The following is an 18,830-nucleotide window of genomic DNA, read 5'->3' as shown; positions in this document are numbered from 1 at the left end:
TGCGCTGATAAGCGGCAAGGAGACACCTTTCATCACCTTCAATGTTTGTTTTAGTACTTAGAAGCTGGTGGCGCCCCCACCTTCCCTGTGAGGGGAGCAGTGAATGCCAAATTGCAGGCCTACGCTCGCGGTTCCTTTAAACCCTCATCTGGATACTGAAAACCCCTCATCGAGGGCTCAAAAGCGCTCCGCCAGTTTAGCCCGAGTTCGACCCAGGGGCCTGGAAAATGATTTCTTGTGGTCAGTTCTGGCCAAATGATGGAAGAAAACCTCGGATAAGGGCCTTCGATTAGGCCCGGACTCTGGCCACAATCGGACGGCGATCAAAGGCTTTGGCAGACACTTGGCTGTCCAAATCAAAGCAAATGGATCCAAGGAAAGTCAATGCCTGTTCATGCAAAACCTGATAGTGGTTATCGAGCTATCCTGCGAAAACAGTCGCCTTAGTTTAGGACCCTGCTACCTTCTCCCCCTCTCTCCTTACTCCATCTATCACTCTCTGCTTTCTCGTTAGCGCTCTGTCTCTGTCTCTCCCCGCCTCTCTCTCTCTAGCTACAGATTTTTTGTAACTTTTCTTATTTTCGTTTTCCCTCAACCTTCGTAAATTTACTGACCCTTGTGTCCAAATTCTTCTTTTATGTCGCGAAAGAGAAATTTCCAAACTCTCCTGCATCTCTTAGAGTCGTGTGTCAGTGTCTCTTGTCTGTACATCGTGGCCCAGATGGTTCGTTCTCTCCTTTATTGTTTCAAGAACAGTCAACTCACTCACTCGCTCGCTCACTCACTTACTCAAACTTTTGACAGATAATATATTTTCTATTCCTTTCTAAGGTGCATCAGGTACCTACTCGACAGCTGGTTCAACTGGAGGCTGGGGAGTAAGTACTTTGCGCCCCACGGGTATCGAACGCTGCCGCTCTAATCCATAGAATCGAAGAAGGACCAGAACCTTACTGACCCCCTACACCTCCGACTACCAGTTCGGGCTCACCATCTCGTCAAATAATCCGTCTCATGGAAATAAATTAATGAATGAATTTAATTTTATTGATAGGTGTCATGTATATTTCTTTAGTATCGTTTCACAGGGGTCTGCAGCACTTCCTCCTTTTATATTGACCATTGGCATCTCTTTATTTCATGAATCGCCGGCTCCAGTCTTTCTTAGTTTTCTTTCATCTGTGTGTTTCTCCTCTCGCTCAATCATCCCAGCTGCGGTAGTTGTTGCTAGATTTTTAGGAAAGGTTTGTAGCAAGGACTTCCTTCTTCTTTTTTTTTGGAAAATAAACAGTTTTTTCTCGCCTCTGTTCCCTTTGTCATTCCCTTAAAACAACTTCGATCACTGTACACTTTTGCCACCATTTTTCATTTAAAGTTTTCTTTGTTTCTTTCTTTTCCTCGATCCTTCTCTAACCTGCTATTCTCTAAGCAAATTTCGATTTTCTTGAAAAATCACTTTCATTCTACACTGTTCTTGACTTTAGAGACATGCATTACCGAGAAATCGACCAACTTCACATCTTCATTGTACTCCCAGAGTCTATTTTTATAATTCAATTATGGTGCTTATGATACGGATCTCTTTGCTTTTCTCAGCTCGATCGAGAGTGTGGTTGTGCGTGTACTTTAAACAAACAATTATTTATGTCCTACAACAAACACAAACCTAGCAAAACCTGTGACGAGGATTCGAACTTTCGAGATATTTCAAGAAGCTGCAAAAAAAAAAAATGGGAGGGGGAGGAATGAGAAGGAAGAAAGAAAGAAAAGTGAGAAAAAGGAATGGTACGGATGTTGTTTGAGCAGAGCTGTTCTCAAACACCACGTGCCTCGTGATGTGCATTCGTCCATTGAGTTAGCAAAGGGCAAGGGGAGGCAATGGTGGTGTCGTCTGGGAAACGTTGGAGTTGCTGTTGGCGCAGGCGTTGATGAAAAGTGCTTGTGGGGCAACAAATCTCTTGACCAGGACCAAGACCAGGACACCTTACACACTCTCTGCTCTTACATCCGGTCCGCAGCCCTGAGGTCGTGTGTGACACATCGGAGTAGAAGAAGTGCCAAGTGCGTGAGAAGGACCATCTCATGTTGTCTGCACTTTCTTCTTAATGTCCAGTCCCCACATCTTGCACTTTAGCAGTGCAGTCTGCATCCTTCTTACAAATCTTAGTTGCACCATTTTGCCAACATACAGCCGGCACTTTCTTTTGTCAGTAATGAAGTTTGTCTCCTCTTGCTGCTGTACATGTTCTTGCTAATCAGATTAAAAGCTTGTGTCTCAAGTGGCACAGAAAGGTGATGAGGGTCAACTTTCCACTTGCACACTTCAAACCTTTATTATTCACTGCATTTTAGGACTATAACAACTTTAATACCTTAAAAATGTTATGCAGTAAAAAGATGGGGAAAACTTCAATTGATGTATGCGAAAAGTTTGGATGCGAAGTAGAAAAACGAAAGGATGAAATAAAATAAACAAACCCACAAAAACTGGAAAGTCCACCAGACACAGACGACCGAGGCATCAGTCCACACTTGCATCCAAAGTTGTAAAAGTTCGTTGACAGGAAATAGTCTTCACGATGGAATTTAATATAAGTAAAAATAACTTCCCGCAGGAAAGCACTGAGAGACATACCAAGGTCCCAAGGGCTTGACATGACTTCACCAAGAGTTAATAAACAAAGAAGGAGGCAAGACCAAGAGTTACGGTTCTCTTAAGCTGTCTTCATTTTTCATAAAGTGTGAAATCAATGCAAACTCCAGCGAAAGTCATCTTCCTCTCTCTTTCTCTCTCACCAACACGCACATACGCATGTATACACACACAGGGTCGCACTCGCAGACATGGTCTACCATGGATTAGCAAAACTTCAACAGAGAAGAGTTCTTCTTGCAATAACTTTGAAATCTTAAAACATCTGCTCATTTAGTGTAATTAAAAGGTGTTCGGTGGCACTGTGGGAAGGCGATAATGAAACTCATTACTGATCACATTAACTGGCAAGGGCGAGAGATTAGTTTTTGAGCAGTCACGTGATGATGAGCAATGTCAGCAGGCGCCGCGTCCATCTTGTGTGAAATTATGTGAGACGGAGACAGCAACAACTGAGCTGAACCCAACAATCATTGCAGACTTTTGCCTTATTAAGAGGTTCTAAGTGGAATAGTAATGAGCGAAATGGATAAAAGTATGTAAAAAGAAAAAAAAAGAAATGAACAAACAAAGAAAGAAATGAACAAAGAAAAGTTAGAAAGAAGATATCATAGAAAGAAAATAAAAAGGTGTTCGAGACCATAAAAGGGGTCCAACCTGTCGTAGGTGTCGTTAGCGAGGACATCGCATCATTCTCCTACATTGTCCTTGACCGCCATGTTTAGCCCAAGAACTCCAGACTGGGATCAACCTGCCAGCAAAGAATTTTGTGATAGAGATGAGTTACAGTTATGGCTGTTGTTGTGTATGGTTATGTTGCTGTGTTGTAATGTGTTAAAACAAGTGGTACTCAGAAAATCTACAGAAAATCTGAAAGACACCTTCTCTCTCTCTCACACACACTTTACTATTTGTTCCTTCCAACTCTGCTTATTACTTAAGCTTTAGTGATTACCTTTCCTTCTACATGCCATAACACTCGTTACTTTATATTAATTAATCTTCCTTGTGATTTTCTAGCGATGGCCTCACTCCGAGTCGAGTGATCTCCCCTCCTACCAGCATCGCTATTAGAACTGTTGCCGGAAATAGCATCCTTACACACAGAGTATGAAAGTGATAGCACATACATAGCTCTCACTTCAAACCTTCGAACTCGATAACACAGTAATTTGTTTTAATGAAACGGGAGGTTTATGTCTCGCAGGTCCGACAGCCTGTCAGGGGAAGCGACCCGGACAGGTGACAGACTGCTGGATGTTGAAGATCACTCAGTGCTCTGAGCAGGAACCGCGCCTTCCACTTCGCACCCCAGACACAAGCAGACGAACACACCCGATCAATCAGCTTTCATTTTCTCCAAAGAAGGAAGGAAAGGAAGAGATAAGAGCGAGTGCACACAAGCGTGTACACATCTAAGTAAGCACACGTGCGTGCACACAAACACAGACAGAAGAAGCATTCATCCACGCAGGTAGATAAAGAAAAGTAAATTATCCATGGATGTGTATAGGTGGATGCTGCTGTCTGCCAAGACCAACGCTTGGACCCTTGCGAAGTTCTCTGCTGCTAGTCTCGGCGAGCCTAAACAAAGAATGTGACTAAACCGGAAGCTTTGTACACAAATGCCTCGTTTTCGTAGTTAACTTGAAAAAATCGTCTGCCAGCAGTCCAGTAATACAAGTTCGAGGATTCGAAGTAGGGTCGTATCACAAGTCTCCTCGTTAGTCTTGTAACTGTTTCTCACCGCCCATATGAAAAATGTCAGCTCGGGCTTGTAGCAAAACGAGATTCACGGAGAAGTAGTTTCTGGACCAAAGTCGGAGGTCTCTAGTAGTCTGACAGGAAGGGGAGACGACTCCACAGAATGAAGAATGGCGTCAAGGATTACACGAGGAGCGCATGTCATGGCTGGGAGCCTGATCCGGCAGAGAAAACATATTGTGAGGGGAGGGTTCGGGTCTCGTCAGTCCCTGGCAGGATGCATTGTCACGTTTCGCATTTGCTCGCTAGGCGTCGCCATCTCCCTTTACAGACAACTCAGGCCGCCGGCTTCTCCCCCTTTGCGACAAACAAAGCAAAAAGCAGGTCGAAGGTAATTCCCTGTTGTAATGATTATCTGCGTGTCTGATGTCACTTCCGCTTACGGCCCAGCGCATCTGATTTCACTTCCGCTTATACGTAGACGTGCATTGTTTCACTTCCGGCTGTGGGGCAGCATGTCTGATGTCACATCCGCTTCGGGGGCAGAATGTCTAGTTTCAAGTCTGCATTTTGTCCGGACACGTCTGGTCTTACTTCCGGTTTATGTCCGGGCATGGCTGGTCTTACTTCCGGTTGTAGGTAGAGACATCTTGTTGCTCTGACGGTTGTGATCCAAGGTGTTTGAATTTTATATGTGGTTTCATTTGTGGTTTTCGGTTCAGTACTTCTGATTACACTTCCGGTTTCGGACAGGAGAGTTTTATTATACTTCTGCTTGAAGGACATGTTTGATTTCATTTCCGCTGAGAGAAAATGCATCTGGTTTCACTTTCTCCTGAAGACCAACGGGTCTGGCTTCACTTTATTTTAAGGACGAACACGACTGGCTTTCCGTTCTGCCGGAGGGTATATTTGGATTAGCGGTATGTCTCTGAAATATAGATTGACCATGCATGAAGTCTCACATTTCTCTGGGTCTTTCCTATATTTGTTTATCTATTTCTTTATCTATTCTTTACACTTGCGTAAAAACATTTTGCTTCGTGCACTTGGCGAAATAACTTCATCCTCATGGCAAGGAATCGAACCTGGACCAAGTCTCATCTCGGAAAGCAAGCCAAGACCTCTTGAGAGCTCTGGCCGCAAAACAGAGATGGGACATGATTGTTTGGCGTGCGTGAACGACAACAGAGATCATCAAAAGTAACTAGAGAACAGGAGAGAAGTAGTATTAGAAACTGGCTGACCTCTGACCTCTGGAGCGTGCCTCACGCTAAAGCTAACATCACCGGCCAGCCCAGGCGCGAGCGGAAGGTTGAGGCTGGACAAAGTGGTCAATATTTGGCTGGTAAACACCGAGTCCAGTCAATGTTGGTGGCCATCTACAGGCTTAGGTTTCTACAGCTTAATCTCTGCCAGGACTTCCACAAGTTCTGCCTCAGTTTAACTTACAGTTACACCGCGCGACCGCCCGCAGGTCACGTGACGATCGAGCAGGCCGCCTGCAAGTGTAACACTCTACCGTAAATAAGGGTGGAACAAGTGAGAATGTGAGTTTTGGCAAGAATTTATTCAATTTTTTGTAAGAGGAATTTTATTGACTTTTGGGTATTACTGCCAATATTGCAAGGTGAGCCTTGTTTATTTACTTTCACACATACACATGCTGTCAAACACGTACACGCACAAACATATATATATCTTCACACCTAAAAGAGAGTCTTACATTCGACTTCTAAACTTATTACATAGGATGATACATGTTTCATTTCTCTGTAGTCGTTGCAACTCTTCTTAAACTAAACACTTGAATAAACTAAACTTTTGCTTACATTTTTAAATTCAGAATTTCAACAAGCAGTTTGTTTTAAGTGTATGATTGGACATTCTCTGAAGAGAGAAAAGGACGGAGAGAAAAAAGAGGGAAGAGCAGATATTCAGTGGATTAGCTATTTTAGGAGCAAACAGTTGTGCGTCTAATTTAACGATGATGGATGATAAATATAATGAAGCACCCTTTTCCACCAAATCTGGACTGCATACAAAAGGCGGGAAAATTAGGTACTTCTCTGCCATCGAGTCTGTGTAGCAAGAACTAGAAGTATGGATCCGAACCAACATTATCCGGTGGCGGAGGTCAGATGGCGAGCATCCAGCAGACCAAGGCTCAATCGAGCGCCAAGAATGCCAAATGAACGCCAAGAATTCCAAGCAAACGAAGAAAGCCAGTCGTATTCCTATCAGGACTTCTGTTGAAAGATCGTTATAAATTATCGCTTTGCTCCTGGAAGGCAAGGCCCCCTAATGCGTGTTCATCTTGCATGGTTTCAATTTTGCTGGTTTTAAGAGGCGGGCGATTTCGATTTCGCCATATATAAGTCTGCAGAAAGCTTTCTTCCAAGGTCTCGTTGCAGACGTTTCTATCGTCACTGCCAGGAAAAACCGTCTAACATAGACTGCGGTCAAGACAACGCCCACTAAATTGGTCCTGGTCCCTCCCCCAGCCTCTGCCTCGGTCCACAACCACCCACCCCACCAGACGATGGAGGTTTGAAAGAGAGCGTTGGCGATAATGACAGGTTGGTTAAAGGCGTACATCCAATCTGCAGACACAGGAGCCCGATGGAGCGAAGAACTTGTTCCCTAACCGAATTAGTCCGGACCCAGACTTGCACGGACACTGTTGTAGCCAGGCTCTGGTGCTTTCCACCTGAGCGGGTCTGGCGAGTCTCGAAACATCGAGAGACAAGAAAAAACTGCCGCACGATGTGCCAGACACACACCTGACCACAATGTCCCCGCTAATCATGGTCTTCCTTGCAAGGTCTTTATCAGTCTCTCTCGGGTGTGGACGATGAAGGCTGGGTCCTTCTCTGTGCAACAAACTTCAGTAACCTCGCCCCAGATCGGTCCAGTCTAGTTTTAAGGCTTTCAAAATCTTTTTTTAATGATTATCAAAATTCTTTGTTCTTTTGTGCTGTCATTGAATCTTGTCGGCAAGGTATTTAAGGACAGGCAGACAAAAGTAGTTGATGGCACTGTGTAAAATACTCTTAATTGACCTGATATTCAGTTTACACTATGGAGTCTCCTGCATGTAACCATGTAACACGAGCAATTTGTGCTTTGTCCATCACTCATTCACTACCTTATTTCCTCCTTTCCTTTCCCTCGATCAATCAAATCCAAATAATAATAATAATAATAATAATAATAATAATAATAATAATAATAAAAAAGCATAATAAGACTAATATAAGATTTATTGAATAATTATTGAATAATCAAAAAGTCATTTATTTTCTATCCCGCTATTTTCTCCAGCTGATGGTTTCAATACGGTCAATGCAACCTACTGATACTTTCTGGCAAAGTTAACCCACCAGGAGCTGTTGTGTCAGCAGCAGTCAACATCAGACTGTTTCATGAAACGAAGACCAACAACAAAGAATTTTAAAAAAAACCTTTTGTCTGCCAGTTGGTTTGTCCGTGGATTCAGTCGATGGCTTGGGCCACAGCAGCAACAGCTGCACGGGGTCGTGAGGAGAGCAAACAAATTAACGACAGGTAACAGCAAAAAGAAGTCTAATGCTGCATCACGGGAAAGAAGGAAGAGGTGAAATGAAATCAGAGACATAAAGCGGCCATGTAACGGGAGATGAGGCTTTAAAGTTCAAAGGGAGTTCACGTGGTCTGCGCATGAAAATGTTTCTGATGTGGAATATCTCCGGGGCTCAATCTTCTTCAACTCTCGAATGAACGAGTAAGGGAAATCATTGTAGGACTAAGAATAATTATAGACAAATTGATGCTAAGGCTGAAAGAGACAAAAACATACTTTTCTCTTTATACTTTTTATTTGTACAGTGACATGTCATGCCAGTTAAATTTGTCTTGAAATAATTTCCCTTTCCTTACAAAAAAAAAACGACTTTTAAAAACTTTATTTATTGCAGGATTGCTTCCTTTAGATGAGTATGCCCCACAACTGAATGGATACAAAGGATTTTTTGTTGGTGAAACGAGGCTGATTCGGCGAGGACCCACCTAGTCTGACAAATTACTCTAGGAACTCTCTTCCTAAATCAGAAAGAGAAAAAAAAGGTGAAACATTGTTCATCCAGCTACAGCATTCAGTGTTTTTACCAGCAACTATTTTGAGTTTTTTGGGTTTGTTTTTGAGTTAACAGTCCCTGACAGGTCCACCTGGATGAGCAAACAGAATTAAACACAACCATTCATCTGTACGATGACTCAGTGAAGACAAAAAGTTAATGACACATGAAGTGGCAGGTGACTGATCATTCTGCAAACGCAGGCCATCGTGGGGAAGGGACTAAAAGAGATGATGACCATGCTTTGCTGATGACTGATGATGACTGAGTTACAGCCACGATAATGACTATCAAAACGACTCGGTGAGCGGGTCAGTAGGTGAAAAGGAAATGATAGCAGGTAATGGCTGACACGATATTACAACAAACGATTATGAGCGACGATAAATGAAGATGAACGATGACAGTCGTAGTCAGAAAATACTCCATTTCTGTAACGGTCACTTCGACTGTCACTACGAGATGCAACAGATATTTAATGTAAAAGCACAAAATTACTAATAATTTTTAGTAACACATTACTTTGAGAAATGTTATAAAAATTGTGTGTATGTGTGTAAATAAGTGTGTGGGCTATTTATCTACTACTTTATTTACCACGAAGCAGTTTTCATTTCTCCTTTTTTGTCTTTATTAATTTTTCCGAGCTGTAACTCGCACGGGCTTAGTGAATTCGTGACTATGCGATAATATAATTCTTTATACCTCTGAGGATGAAAGAATAAAGAAATATAAAACTGGTGACTGAAGTAATGGTTATGGTGGAGACGAGGAAGATGATCATAATGATAAGAGCAAGGAAACATTTATTCTCCAAGATTCTTATTATCTGACGAGGCAGACACTCTTTAAACAAATGAGAAGGCTATTTTTAGAAGACAACGGTACTTACTTTTATGGTAAGTTAGTCTTTGACATACAGAAAATTTTGGTAGACACTGTTTAACTGTTACTAAGCAATAGGATTCCCACTGTAATGGCATCATCATACCAATAAGTCAGACACGGAGAAAGTAAGGCTTTCATTTAGGTCAGAATTGTTGCAACCTCCCTCTGACCTCTCCCCCTATAGCGTGACCTGGGATCCTGGTACCCGGTAATGTGAAACCTTCCGTGCGTATTCTCTCTCTGTCTCCTTTCTCTCTTTCTTTTTTTTTTTCTTGAGGCCTGTGTTGTTTCAAGCCTGAAGACATGCACGACCATTGTGGTCTTGTGTTACGAGGCCAGACTCGTGTCCACTGTTCACTGGTGTACAGTCGGACAGTTGCAGGGAGGCACGTCCACCGTGTGAAAAGTCAACTCCCAGTCTGCTTGTTGCACCATCCTCCCGTCACGTGGGTCGATAATCCTCCTCATCCCCACCCTGCTCCTGCTCCCTCCCCACAACGACTATCTCTACCGGCATGCTTTGCGCGCGTGCCGACAGGTTTAGCAAGCGACCGTTGTCTCCCTCAACGACCGACCCTGAGAGGACTTCGGAGGAGCTTCGTTAATTTGTGAGACTTTCTGCTCATTGTCTTTCTCAACCGTTGATATATGTTGTCCCCTCTGATGGTCTTCGTTTGGGCTTGGGGGGCTTGGGGGGCGTGGGGGGCGTGGAAGTCGGGGGCGTGGAGAGTCGGGGGGGGGAAGATGAAGGAATGAAGACCATCCATGTCGGTCACATGTCACGCACACGGAGGAGGCAAGGAAGAAATTGCTCGTGCAGCCTGTTGCCAAGTGGAGATGCAAGGGGTCGTCCTGCTGCTGCCAGTGCCATCGCTGAGTGACGAGCATGCGCCGCTAATGGACGTCCGGTGCCAGACCTGTTGTAGACAAATGGCCCCAGTGGCCGGGCTCGCAGGTCCTCGCCTGGAATCGCCGAGCATTAGTGCTTCCAGGGCCGAGAGTCTGTGGACGTTAGCAGAAGTGCCTGCCACAACCACAACCCAAACTCGATCTATGGGCGACCGCAGTTTGCCTGCCTTGCGTCAGCCAAGTGATTGATTCACCATTCAGCTGACTGGGTGATCGAACTAATTAGATCACCTTTCTCCTGGCCCTCCCCTTATCTTGATCACTTTTCTTTCTCTCTTCCTGTTCTTCCCCATCCATTCATCAAGGACAGGTTATCTTTGAGCTTGGGTTCTTCTTGGGTTTTAAATTCCCTCCCGCGCTCCAGTCAATGTGCCTATTCATCTGCAACTCTTAAAAACTGTATCTCGCGCGCTTTTGAACGAGACAGACAACAGCCGACTACTTTAGCCCAAAGAAATCCGCTGTTTTCAGCAATAAGAACTGCACAAACATTAATCTCATTCCCTCGTTTTCCGAGCGCAGTGATGTAATTAAGAGGAATCATTAAGCTGTGCAGTTCAATGGAGCAAAATATCCGCAGGCGTGCAGAAGGGACTTGTCTGCTTAGATATATGTGTAATTAAAAACCTGTTCATCATTAGATATTCTAATAACCGAAAAAGCCCAATAATTAGCTGCAAATTGAATGAAACGCTCCATCGTCTCACTGTACCTGCGACCCTAGGATCTGGTCCGCGAGCGCACTGAGTGCTAACAGCCTGTCAGACAAAAGGGACATCACTCAGGCATCGCCAGCGACACTTGCTATTTACTGTACAAGGTAAGAAATTATGATACTATGGAGATTTTAAAACTGTTTTGAGATGTCTGTCACCACCACTCAACAGAGTATTCAAACTCAAGACATTAGCAAGTTCAATGTGACTTTTAGCAGAACTTTGTAAACTATTTGCAAGAAATGCTAAGTTGTCCTAGTATCCACACTAATTTCAGGCTATGACAACTTTCAGTGATCCCTAACCTCTTTACATGACAGTTATTTTGAAATACTAATGGATTATGTTTCTCTTTTTTTTGTGAGTACACAGAGGTATCCAGAGATTATATACTTCGATTGCTTCTGCTACAAACAAAGCTAAATTGTAATAGTAAGAAACATTGATAAAAATGTTAGCACTCGTACTGTAATAATGTTTGCAAGCAAATGGAAGACAGATACAAATAGGCAAATGGTTTCTAAAAGTGAATAAAAACTTTTAGTGGGTGATTGATGGACACTGATAAAATATAAAAATACTGGAGCACGCAAACGAAATTTTAAAAAAGAGATTATCCTTGCCTTTCAGATCTTATTAATAAAAGCTTCCTTTCCTTTCTCTATTTTTGTCTCCTGCACACACACACAAACACACAAACACCTCAGTCCATACATTATGTCACGCAAGTGAGAAAGAAACTTGTGAGAAGAAGATAAAAAAGACAGAAAAGGAAAGCAAAAATGAAGACAAGAAAGGAGGACAGAACAAAACGGAAAGAAAAGACGAAAAAGGAAATAAAAGGGAAAAGGAACATGTAGAAAGAATAAATAAAAGAAAACTAGAAGAGATGGGAAAGAAAGAAAGACTTATGAACGAATATAAGAATTTTAAATAAGCAGAAATTCAACAACAATAATAAAAAAAAGAACAAGACAAAACATGAAGATTGAAGGAAGATAAAAGGAATGAAAGAATAAAAGGAAAGAAAGGATTAAAGGAAATTCCCAGAGTTATAAAACCGGAATCACACGTGCATTTCTCGCATGAAAGACAACGCAAGAGGAAGGCGTTGTCCTGTTCACCGGCCTGTAACGGGATCATGTCTCCACTTCCTGTTCGCCATCGACTTCAGTTTATCAAATATTCCACTGACAGCCGACGAAAAGACGACCAGAAACTGAAATCTCGAAAAATCTCGGCCAAAGCAAAATAAATTTACACTGGACAAAACCTAACGACGGAACGAGCGGGAGATAAACGTTTGAAGAAAATGATTATCTCCCTTGCTGAATGTGAAACTCATAACCGCTTGTCAGTTCTGCTTGAAAAGACCTCGTCACAGGCAATCGTACCGGAAGTGGGATGTGACGTCACCGCCTCGCTGTCAGCGGGAGAATGGCGGCGCGTCTCCATCATTTTCCGGGCAAAATTAGACTGAGCGAGTGAAAACATGAACTTCGGTAGGAGTGTGGGAGACAACTGAAACGAAAAGTCCGACTAACTTCTGTTCACAACTGTTCACTTCCGACTCTCGCTGTGTTTCATGCATATTGAACAGTTTGTAAGAGGCGTGCATCTGTGTGTGTGTGTGTGAGAGAGAGAGGAAGTCTGTAAGGAAGATATCGGGATGAGATACAGTATAAGAGTGCAAAGGGTGGGAGTTCGGGATGGGTGGGTGAGAGAGAAAGTTGAAATGACTCATTAATTCAGTAATAATCTCCTTTCCGCAGACGGACATATGCTTCCTCTTGGGAATGACATGTTTCAAGATGTGACATAATATACAATTCTATTAGCAGACTAGGCTTTTGTTGTCAACCCCAGACTCCTCATCCCCCGACCCCACCTCTCCGACAAAATTACTATCGTGCATGTACCGAGACCAAAGTTTACGACGAATCCTGTTGTCATCTATTGTTTTGCGAATCCACAATGTCCAGCTATGCTCTGAAGCAGAAGTAGGTAGGAAAAGGAGGATGCTCTGACCTTTGACCCCGTTGGCCAAGAGACAGAAATATCGAAGTCCTGAAACGATCGCCTGTTGACACGATGCCAACCAAAGGCCACAGACCACTTTGAAGGCGTCGATGCAATTTCCGGTTGAGAACTGTTTTAAGGCGTTTGAAAAAAATATCTGGAGCGGGGGAGGGGGATGAAAGGAGAGAGGGTGGACAATCCAACCTTGCCGATGATGCGAATGTCGTCGAAGCAAAAGGCATCTGTGGGGGAAGTGATGAGTGCGTGCGCAGACCGTCAGTCACGTGCAGACCTTGTCGGACCGGATGCGCACGCATCTCGTCAGGTGGCGCTAATCCTCGTGTCTTCAGCAGACAAGGTCAAACACCGCAGCTGACCTCAGATGTAACCAGTCAGGTGGAAGTGCATCGCATTCCGGACCCATGCTGATCTCCTTCACTTGTTATATTGAGCCTCCGTGCTATTTTTAGCCCTTGCCCTTGTCCTCCTGGCCGCCATTGTGTTAGCAGCATTATCTCCACCTTGCTGCCAGTTTTAGTGTTTGTTCTCCCCCTTTCACTTTTTTTTCCTCCCTTAGTCCTGGCTTGTCTTTTCCTTCGTAGTGGTCCACATGTCACGATGAAACTATTCTACAGATCATTGAGGTTACAGTGGAAACTTCTGGAAAACAATTATAACAAAAAGGCAATATTCAATAATTGAAGCACAATGACTTAATTATAATAATAATTTATTTAATCTCCCTTTCTCTGTACAAAAGACGAGAGAATAGCGAGTAATTTTTTTTCAATGTTCTACCATTATTTTTATTTAGACCGTGGGACTCAACATACTGACTCCATTGTTTGACATTTTGTTGAAAACAAAAATTTCATTAGGAACTCCAAGCTTCCAGTAAAGACTAGAGTCGACTGTAAGAAGCTCGAAGTCGGCGGAAATTGATAAAGGAGTATGTAGTTGACAGGTGAATGTCGACAATAAAGGTCTTTGACTACAGAACTCGGCGATACACAGTCCGTGTCAGCAACAGAAGTCCAGTCTGCACACAGGACAGTGTGACAGCTCGACTGGAAGTCGATAAGTAATAATAATAATACCGAAGGTCTTCAACTTTAACCTGATGAGCCGCAAATGTCGCCTGTGGACCATCCGGAGACTGCCGATGCCTGGTGGTGTTGCAGGTCTGAGGATGTCGGCTCAAAGACAACAACATCCTCTGTGTCCAGCCTCGTAATCTGATCGCCAAACATCGGCGGCTCACCAGGTCCTTGACTGCCAGGCGTGCGGACTGCGCATGCGTCACAATACTGCTTTCTTGATCGATGGCAACGGAGAGTTTCTTTGCCTGGCCACTGGTTTCACTTACTGGCTTTTTAAAAGTGCAACAATACTGATGTGTATGTGTGTGTGTTTATATGAAATAAAGTGAGAGAAAGCGTGCTTCATACGCGTACGTGTGAATATTGGTTCGTGCCTTATGTTGTGTTTGTGTGTATCTGTGTGTGTTTGTGTGTTTGTGTGTGTGTTCATGCATTATTGCCTCCACTTCTCAATCCTCTCTTTTGATTTCACCTCCCCAACATGTCGAATAAGGGAGCCTACTCACCATTCCATTCTGGACAAGCGCGTAGGGATCGACGGATGTGACAGAGAGAGAAAAAAGAAATTGAAATCGCCAGTGATATTTTTTAACCGCCTCAATTTTTTTCCACCAGAAAGATGCAAATAAGGCTAAGGATCTGGGCGCAGAAAATCTGTGTTGCCATCTCTCTTGGACATTTGTGTTTATCGCTCCCTCTTCACATTCAATTTTCCTGTCCAGGTCCACAAGAGTTTTCCCTCTTTATCGTGCTCGACTCTTTTGCGAATTGTTTCTGCGACCTTTTTTTTCATTTTCTTCTTCTTTTTGTTATCCCTCGCCCTTGTATCTGACGTTCGCCAAGAATGAGGTTCAGCGGATGGTGTTGATGACAAGAAGCTGGTGGGAATTGTCATTGCAAGCCTTCAGCTACTCGTCATACTCTCTTCTTCCTCTTCGATTTTCCGTCGATTTTTTAAGTTTTCCTCTTCTATTTTTAATTTTCTGTTTGTCTCTTCTCATTTCGCTTAGTTCTGCTCACTGGCGCTCAACGATTTCCACTCCATATCTGCCTTATGATTTCTTTTGAAATGAAACACTGTCCTCTCCATTTTTTTCACTACGGGTCTATATTACAGAGCTGATCTTTTCTTTTCTGAACAGCAGATCCATGGAGTTCTTCAGGAAATCCTAATGTATTTCAATACAGATGGAAGAAAAGATGAAAGTTTTGACTATAATGGATGAGAAGGTAAAATTATTCAAATATACAAACTCTTGCAGTTAACGTTTTTTCTCTATGTAACCTTTAAACTCTTTGCTTTGTGAATAATTTTGCCAACTATCAATCTTCACCCTCGGGATAAGAATCTGTGTCAATGTTGCCATCTTTCTATTTCAGAAATCAGCTAAACTGACGAACACATTAGCTTGAGCAAGAGTGATTGTGCAGCCATTGTCGATTGGTTGTTCTCGCGCAGTTCGCGCCAACTCTCGTGCCGAGAAGTTTTTATCCCCGCGGTGCAATCATGAACTACGAGCCATGCAATGATTGCTCTCTAGGATGTACTTAGTTATGGACTGAGATTATATTTACTTGTCGACTTGTCGCACTACAGGTCAGGCCTGCGACCTCAGTTGCCATTGGTTGATCATATCGCACGATCTGTGGAAGCCCAAAACTAGTTTTTATTTCGTACTCGAGAGTGTAATTTTTGAGTGGCTTACTCGAGTTTAGTAATAATTATGATAAAAATTATTTCGTCTGGAAAAGATTATCGAAGACTTGAATAGCTCTTCTACAACTTTCGTAATATCGTTGTATTGTGATATGAATCTTTTAGTCCTGACAAGTTTTCTTTAATACTGGTGAACTTCGGTACAGTCTTCTGGAGGGTTTAAAATGTTTGGTTTTATATTGTTCTTACGACTGAAGTCCTGTCTGTGTAGAACATATTATTCTCATTGGCTGCAAAGTTTGCAATCTACTATCATTCTCATGGTGCATTGCCATTGATAGCACTCTGGACCTGGAGGACCAAAGTCTGCGCCGACATCATTGCACAACCGACTGAACTCAGACTTCATAAAAAGTTCTAAACAGACGATGGACTCTATTTTTTGTCGTGAAACAACATCAGTGTCTAATGGACTCTCTTGCGGCGGGGGAAAATGGTGATAGACATTGAGATTATGTGGGGCGGACACAAAAAAGACCAACCAAAAACATAAAAAGTGCTTATGGGAAAACAAAGGTGCAACCGATTCCATCTTTATTATTCGAGCAGCGTACTCTCGTGAATACATGTCGGAAAATTTGACCTGATGACCTGTTAGAGGTCCTTCCATGCAATCGTGGATGGCTGCCTCTCCACATCCACTTCCAGCTTTCCCTGAGGCTGCGATAAACTTTCACTTTACAGGATCGCTGGAGGCTTCGCCAGACAACAGATAATATTTGTGAGTGAGAGCATTAAATCCCTCCAGGGTTTTTTTTCTTTCCGGCCTTTGTTATCCTACATTGACAACAATGACAGAGGACTGAATATTTTATAGCGATATATACAGAAAATGAAAAAGCAAGATATCCACAAAATACAGAACTGTATATTTGCTGGTGTGAGACACAGCAGCTCAGTGTTTTACTCCGAGCCAGCAACTAAGACTATATCACGCAAAGCACCCAGCCTGTAAACAGATGCCACAAACAGAGAAAAACAGCCTGCCCAAGACGAGAGCTGAACCCACGACAGCCAATCTTCACTGTATTGGTGACAGGCGCTAATCATTGCACCATTTCGATTCAGGAACGCTTGCATAAACCTATCGATGTGAGTGAAAATTATCCAACAAATCTCAAAATATCATGCCCAAACAAAGTCATAGGATACCCCGTCTACCAACCCTCGTCATCAAGGGGATATAATCTGAACTACAAGTTCCGTTCAAATTAACAAATTCCACCAGGTGGCCCTTTCGTTACAAAGATCGAATCCGCACAAGAACCAAGCTTTTCTCGCTTTGTCTGAAGTCCAACAGACCCTTCAGTGTTACAATTAACGAGCTCCTCGCGCAATTATCGAGGCGGAACGCTGACAACCAAAGCGTGTTACTTCGGGTCACCGCCCACAACAGCCTGAATAACCAACGAGATTTCGCGAGATTTCTTGGGGCAAAACGTAGGATACGTCCATCATTTGTCGACAGTTGTGACAGGGCGTTTCCGTCGCTACCCGGATGTTTGTACCCGGATGTTTTTAAAACCCGGCCGTTGTAAATGTTACACAGACCTCGAGTGATTGGGAAGCAGGCGTGATTGTCGGGGATGTCGGGACAGGTAGTTAGTGGACCACCCTGACGATGGAAGCTTGGACTGAGTGATCCGTGCTTCACACTTTGTGATTGCCTGAAGTGAAAGTATTTATAAAATAAAAATAAAGGAAAACAACAGGAGATGAAGACACCATTAATGGCAGACACAGGCGACCGACAGACAAACGAGAGATTTTCAGATATGAAACATTCATTAGAGGAAAATATATTTAGATATTGTTAACCTTTTACAAGAAACTGTGTTAAGATAAAACTCAGTCCTTTAAACACGAAGCAAGCATACTACAACATCGAGAGCAAACCTTTAAAACGAGGCGACCTGCAAAAAACCAGAATGATAAACTCATTAACATGATTGATTGCCACCTTAGACATGGACGTCACATGAAAACTATTTTAATCTCACCTTCCATCAGACCTGAACACCCCCCAATTATATTTTGATGTATTTTTTTTTTATTAGAAGTGATATTTTAATGAACTCGACGGCGTTATACAAAGGAATGCCGGGAAAATAGATTTTACCTCGGGTGTGGAAGAAGATTGTTGCCATAGCGACTAAGTCGTTCTGTGGGAAACTATTGGCGAGTTCATCAGCTTGGCGAAGAAACCCCATTTCTCTTTAATCTACTGTCAATAATCCGCTCCTTCTCGATTACCAAATCAAAGACTCTTTTTCATTAAAGGAAGACTTCCGTGTGCAAACACGCATGCGCAGACGCACTCGCCTCCTGCGCACGCAGGTACCCCATGTAATGCGCATGCGCGAGGAGGTCAACGCAGATAAAAGTCGGCTTATTAACATATCTACAACATCCCTTCAAAGTACCTGTTGTCTCATCCTGCTTAGCGCCCAACAAAGTTGTCCAAGTCCAGAGCAGTCCACCGGCAAGCACCCGACATTTCAAAGCGAGAAATCCTCCGACAAGTCCGTTTAATGATGTCGCCACGTTGGGAAATGGACAATTTCCTGCTCATGAATATTAGAATACACACCACTACGTCCGCCATTGTCCGACACTCTCTAATTTTCTACACGGTCATGCGTCAATGCTAAAAGCAATTATTAGCATATCAATGGCGGACCCTGATTTGCTTTTTTTTTTTAAAGGAAAGAACCATCTTTTGTATCAGACAGAATTGAAAGGTGACCGCGAACAACAATCGATCCCTTTGAGATTTTCTTCGGCCCTGTCAACAATTTTCAAATCAAAAAACCGTTGCAGCCACAATAATATAGCATCCATTTCGATTTCTACTATCGGCTTGTGGAATTAGGAGAGTGGCTGTTTGAAATCGCTCTTAAGAACTCGCGGTGCAATAATCCCCTACTAATTCATATTAGCATGCTACGTGTAACTTATTTGCATTCCTTTGATGCAAGTGCCGACGGTGAAGTGGATGTATCTTTGAAG

The 18,830-nt window shown here is 43.0% G+C and overlaps 1 protein-coding gene across 2 annotated transcripts in view; it reads right to left on the bottom strand.

Moving 5' to 3' along the window:
• Positions 1 to 18,830, bottom strand: part of LOC112564660 (alpha-2C adrenergic receptor-like) — a 110,974-nt gene that overhangs the window by 57,404 nt on the left and 34,740 nt on the right. Inside the window, exon 2 of one of the 2 annotated variants that reach the window (XM_025239626.1) lies at positions 3,311 to 3,404. The gene's annotated coding sequence lies outside the window, so the exon portion shown is untranslated. Of the gene's footprint in view, positions 1 to 3,310; positions 4,232 to 18,830 lie in introns of those variants that run through there. The other variant, XM_025239625.1, reaches the window with a different exon arrangement.

Source organism: Pomacea canaliculata, linkage group LG5, assembly GCF_003073045.1.
Source record: "Pomacea canaliculata isolate SZHN2017 linkage group LG5, ASM307304v1, whole genome shotgun sequence".
Classification (NCBI taxonomy): Eukaryota; Metazoa; Mollusca; class Gastropoda; order Architaenioglossa; family Ampullariidae; genus Pomacea; species Pomacea canaliculata.
The sequence above is the reverse complement of the archived record's forward strand: the minus strand, read 5'-3'. Positions and strand labels throughout refer to the sequence as shown.